Below are 6,641 nucleotides of genomic sequence, written 5' to 3'. Positions count from 1 at the left end.
TATTGGCCAGAGAAATTGAATTATTTAAATCTAAGGATCACACATATACTTAACTACTAAGTCTTGTTTTGTTCTCGAAGGTAATTTTCAGAAATCCAAGTGGAGTGTAAGCTATTTATAGACCACTCATGTACAAGGAGAAAATATACATAAACAGAAAGTGCCTTTACTATAAATCTGAACAAATCTCCCAATACAAAATATATTTTTTAAAAGATGATAAATCAAGACCAAACCAGAAACTACACTATCAAAACATCTTACAGAGAAAAAAAGTATTAGACTTAGGAACAGCAATATTACACTAAGAACAGTCAACATTTGTGAGATACTGTGTAAAATTTATTGAGAGAAGAATACTGCTAGATTGTGACAGCAGTGGAAAATCTTTTCAAAGATATAAAAAAAACTAATTTCTGAATTGTTAAGTGAAAATGTGTTATTGACATGGACACAGATATATAAAAGACCATAAGCTTGGACCTATGGGAAGATGGTCAAGCCTTTCCCTGGGATAAGGATCAGAGAGAGGCCAAAGCTTTATTCTGGTATTTGTGTGCATGTTGATAATGCCTGCAGAAAATATTCTACACAACTTTCTCACTAGATATTTATGGCCTGAAGGTTATTTTTCTATAGAGCCTGCTTATGTCCAGAGAATTTAAGCATGACTTCTTGTTTCACTGTATATAGTAACCCACTTCGATACTTATATGTATTGTAATAGTGTTATCCTCTTGTATAGTTGTATGCACTGATGTTGCCTCCATGTTTAACTGTACATAATCAACATAAATATTAATCTGGGGCTTCAGTTTCTATAGCAGGGCACCAAGGCCACCTGATATCAGCTTTCTGTGTTTCTCTGTGCCTCTTCTCCATTTTTTGCCACAGCTAATTATGACAAGTCTGGGTAACAGTGCTTCCATGCCACACATAAAATATACATAGTTTGTGTATATTTTTTTTCTATTCCAACATGTACAATTTAATATTTTATATATCCTACAAAATTTCTGGGGCTCCGTGCTGACATATACAATTTTTTAAGACTGTTTCATTAAAAATGGGTAAATACTTATTTAATATCTTGTATTTTATTGGTTTTACTATCATTTAACAATAATGTATGAATTTTGAAAATAGTGTGATGAACAGTTTATGAATTCAGAAGAATTTATTCACATATTTGAGTCATCTGCAGTACCTATTCTAATTTGTCTGGTTAAGAAATTTGATTTTTTTTGAAATAAAGATAAAATAGCTTTAGTTCAATTCTACCAGTGACAGTTGTATATTTTTGAAAGATAATTTATATGAAAAATGAAAAAAACATTTTGAAAACTCAGTTATGAAATACTGTTCTGTATGACTCACATATTAAATTTCTTTTAAGCAGCATTGCATTGATTTTAATTAGAATTACGGTTTTAAAATATTTGTGAGTAGGTGGTTAGGACAAGATAAGAATATATGAGAAATCATATTTCTGAACAAGGAAATACAGAATTCATGATTATAAACCTGATTTGCAAATTATTCTGTCTTTTAGATTAATCCTATTTTATAATTTGAATATGAAATAAAGTAAAAGAGCTCATAATTTCAACCTTCAAAATTTGAATTATAACTGAAAGTGAGGAAACTTTTGATGATAATTTATTCATACAGGATAACTGTGCAATCCATCTTTCTACAGCAGTGTGATGTCCTAGGAGATAAAAAAAACCCACAAACTGCAAATATGAAGTTTAGGTCTTTGATATTGCATTATATTGTAATATTATTGCTCTTTCTAGAGAACAACAGTGAATATGAACGTAATTATAATTCTGTCACTTCATGAAATAATAGCCAAGATGTCAAACTCCTTGTCTATCTTCTATTAATTTTGTACATTTCAAACTTCAGACAGGCAAATTCCTCAAGACTTCATCACTTCCTAATTATTCTCTTCAGAGTCACTTTATCATGTCCTCTGACTTCAAATTGCTTATACCCAAGAGGTAAAGATAGATAAAGAATGCAGAGTAGAAACATTGCCTGGGGACAAGTCTGTTTCCTCATATTATAATTGTTGATAAGGCAATCATAATTGCTTGTGTCCTAGAAAGAAAGAAAAATATATAATTTATAGTTACAGAAAATAAACAAATGGAAGCTTACTTTATGTTATGTACATGTATCACCAATACAAAATGAAACAATTTTAAGCATAAAAATTAATTTATAAACTATGAAGGATGCGTAAGTCTTTTTTTCCTTAAATTACTTGTCAATGAGTACTCAGTAAGAAATATTTGTAAATAAAAAGTTTTGGGCAAAGAAGCTTGGCAATAATAAATCAAGAAAAGAAATAATAATAAAATAAACTAGTAGACGATTACTGCAAATTCCCCATATATTTTAAAAATAATTAATATTTTCTACAAAAGGTTTTTTAGCAGATTTTTATGTCTTTCCATAATGCAATTTCTGGCTTATCGTGAGGCTACACAGCTCCATGTCCTTCTCCAACCTTTTTTAGTCAATATTTTCACTTTATACCCAGAAGATTACATGGTGAAATGACCAAGATCATATCCATGGCATTGAAAACATGTACGTCTGTAGCCTTCTGGGAAATTGAACTAGAGTGTGATGTCTACAATCTTCAATATTGGATTAATAACAATATATTTTTAATGCGACTTGTTGCTCCTAATTTTGTTATTTTTTTTAAAACTGGACCATTGCTTATCTTATATTTTTAAATTTATTCTTCTGTCTTATAATATATCCCAAACATGACGCCACCTCCCTCCACTCCTCCAAAATCTCCCTCTCTTTCAGATCAACTCATTCTTGTCTCACCCAAGATAAAAGCAGCCTCTCTTGAAAAATCACAACAAGATATAATAAAATCAGACAAAAAAATCACATCAAGCCTGAGCAAGACAACTCAGAGGAAAGAGGACACAACAGTCTGCAAAACATTAAGGTACTAACATAATACCAATGACCATCTTATTAAAAGCAATCTACAGATTTATTGTTATTCTAATTAAAATCCCAACAGTTCTTTATAGACCTTGAAGGAATGATACTTACCTTCATATGGAAAAAGCAAAACGAAGTAAAAAAAAAACCTATTGTATTTCAGAAGCTTGAAATCTGAGACAAGAGAAACTGCACATTTTGAACACTGGTCCTCTGAAACTATCATTGTATACATCATGATAATTTCTCTGTTAATCTTCTACGGAAATGAGAAGTATTGGGGACATTTATCAAATGGATGGGAGGCAAGTAATCATTATCTGGGAAGAAAACTATAAAAATAAATCTTATAGTCTGGAATTTGGTTAAATATATTCAGAGCAAAAACGACCTAGCTTTCACCTCCAGTGACAGCAAGATTCTGCAGTTGTGAGAAAGGAGCAAAGTTGAAAAGTTCCTCCAGAGTATGGAAGCCAAAGGAAAGGTGTGAGAAAATCCACACAAAAGAGTTCAAAGCCTAGGAATTTTTAACTGCAACGCAGATGCATGTGTTTCTTGCTGACAACATCATGTAGAAAATCTAAGTTATAATTCATTCAGATGTGAAGACTAGTACACAAAGCAAGACTGAACATTAAGTACCCAGAAAATGTGACACTTAAATAAAAACTAAATGCTATACAGTAACTGATCTCAGCTATTAAATACCTACAAAATGTCCAAGTATTCAAAGTAACCATCTTTAAAAGAAAAAAATAACACAGGCAAATACATAATACCAAGAAAAAGATCCTAGACAAATAAGAAAATTATCACACAGATCATAAAAACCATTTATCTGAAAAAGATAAATGGATTGAAAATTCAATGTGGAACAACATTTTGTATAATTTAAGCAAGAAATTCAATACTAAAAGTATTTTGTTTACATTAGTTGGTAAAGTAAAGCATATTTATTTTTAGATTAAACATAGCTATTTTTTGCAAGTCAATTTTAAATTATTGATTTCAAGTGATCCTCCCATATCCGTCTCCTGGGAAATACATAGGTTGTTTTTGATTAGCCAATCAAAAAATAACTACCTAATAAAAAGAAGATAAAATAAAGAAGAAAAAGAGGAAGATGAGGAAGAAGTGATAGATGAGGAAGAGAAGGGAGGGGAAGAGGAGGTAGAGAAGAAGGAAAAAGAAGTAGCATCCTAAAGAGCTTAAGGTATTTCCAAACTTGCACCATTGTATGAATATGAGTGTCAACTGAGAGGGAAAAAAAGGAAGGAAAAACGGCCTAAAGAACCACTCAAAATAAAAGATGAAATGTAGGCAAAGTGGTTCAAGAAATTTAGGAGAAAACAAAAAGGTTGTTCCTAAAACATATACACTGAATATATATACATTGATTAGCATACAATACATTTAATAAATGATAAAATCAAAACAAAGGAAGAAAACTTTGGAAATATAATGAAGTGATTAGTCATGGTTGCACTGTGGTTCCATTTGTCTCTAGAAATCTTTCTGCTTATGCAAACACTAAGCAGGGATATCTTTTTTATCTATTTACTTAGAATGCAAACAAAAGAAGAACATGGCAATGAAGTTTTTTTTTTTTTGCATTTCCATGATGGCTAAGGATGTTGAGTATTTTTTAAAGCATTTCTCAAACATTTGAGATTTTTCTATTTAAAATTCTTTGCTTAGATACAGATACCATTTTCATTGGATTGTTTGATTTTTTGACATCTTGTTTCTTGAGTTCTTTAAATATTTTGGACACTAGTCCTCTATCAGATGTGAAAATGTAAAAATATTTCCAAGTACTGTCGGTTGCCTCTTTTATTTTGACAATGTCCTTTGCTTATAGAAGATTTTCAGTTTTATGAGGTTCAAGTTATTAATTGCTGAACTTACTGACTACACTATTTGTGTTCTGCAAGAAAGTTTTCTTCTGGGCCAGTGCATTCAAAGCTATTCTCCACTTTCTCTTCCATCAGGTTCAGTGAAGCTAGTTGTATGTTGAGGTCTTTGATATGCTTAGATATGAGTTTTGTGGATGATGATAAATATGGATCTATTGTTATTCTTCTGCATGTTTCTCAGTTATACCAAAGCCATTTGATGAATATGTCATCTTTTGTTCAGTGTATTTTTCTGGCCTCCTTATCAAAAATTAGGTGTCCATATATGTTTTTATCTATATCTGGGTCTTTAATTCATTTTCATTGATCAACATAACTCATTTTATGCCAGTGTCATGTGGTTATTATTACTATAAATCTACAGCATATCATGGAGGGTTAGAATACCTTTTTCAGCAGTCATTTTATGATTCAGTATTGTTTAAGCTATCTTGTGGGAATTTGCTTTCTTATTTTGTTGTTGATTTTTAATTTGATGGGGTTTTTTCATATGAAATTGAAAATTGTTCCTTCAAGTCTATAAAAGGTCTGGAATTTTGATTGATATTGGATAGAATAAAAAGATTTCCTTTGGTAGGTGTGGTGGTTTGACACTATTAGGTGGTATGCCCTTCTAATTGTTGGAGTAGGTGTGGTATTGTTTGAGGAATTACATCATTATGGGGGTGGGCTTTGAGATCTCTTTTCTTAAATTTCTATCAGTGTGATAATCACTTGATATCCGGTTGCCTTCTGGTCAAATATAGTTAGTGATTGTCTGCCTGCACACTGCCATGGATGCTACTTCTGAGATGGTAATGGATTGAAATTCTGAAATTGTAAGCCATCACCTCAATTACATGTTATTTTTTTGTTTTGTTTTTTGTTTTGTATTGTTTCGTTTGTAAGAATTGCCATGGTCCTGATGTCTCCTCACAGAAAAAAAAGAGTCATAACTAAGGAAGTAGTTAGTACTTTTTACTGGGGTATTGCTATAATAGACCTGATCATGCTTTTGTTTGAAGAAATATAGATTTTGATAATTTGGGTTAGGAAAACACTGGAATGATTCAGACACTGCTTAATGGGACATACTACCAGAAGCATGGAAGACAATGGTGTTGAAAATGATTTGAAATTTTGTGAGCTTGCTCAAGAGACTTCAGAAAAGAATTTTAAAATATTGCCTAGAAAACTTTCTTGCAATACTTCAATAAAGAGCATGTCAAAATGAAGTCTTCTGCCCCTATCTAAAGAGTCTGCCTGAGGCTAAAGCAAAAGTTTTGGATTAATTCCATTGGTGGAAGAATCTCAAAACAGATAGTATGGACACTGTCATTTGGATATTAGTCAACTCTAGTAAAGATTTATAATGAAAATTAGCAAAATTTGGATGATAAATTTAAAAAGGTAATTTTAGATGAGGAAAAGAGCATTAGGAAGTAGAATGCAGTTAAATCCTCCAATAAGGTCATTATGATCAAGTAGTCTTCATCCCCGAGATGCAGGCCTGGTTAAACATACAAAAATCTATCAATGTAATCCATCATATATATAAACTGAAAGAAAAAAAACCCATATGATCATTTCATTAGATCCTGAAAAGCATTTGACAAAATTCAACACCCCTTTATGATTAAGGTCTTGGAGAGATTAGGGATAAAATATTCATAACTAAATATATTAAAAGCAATGTACAGCATGCCGACAGCTAATGTCAAATTAAATGGAGAGAAACTTAAAGCCATTTCACTAAAATCAGGAACA

This window comes from Microtus ochrogaster, unplaced genomic scaffold (genome assembly GCF_000317375.1).
Source record: "Microtus ochrogaster isolate Prairie Vole_2 unplaced genomic scaffold, MicOch1.0 UNK37, whole genome shotgun sequence".
NCBI lineage: Eukaryota > Metazoa > Chordata > Mammalia > Rodentia > Cricetidae > Microtus > Microtus ochrogaster.
The sequence above is the reverse complement of the archived record's forward strand: the minus strand, read 5'-3'. Positions refer to the sequence as shown.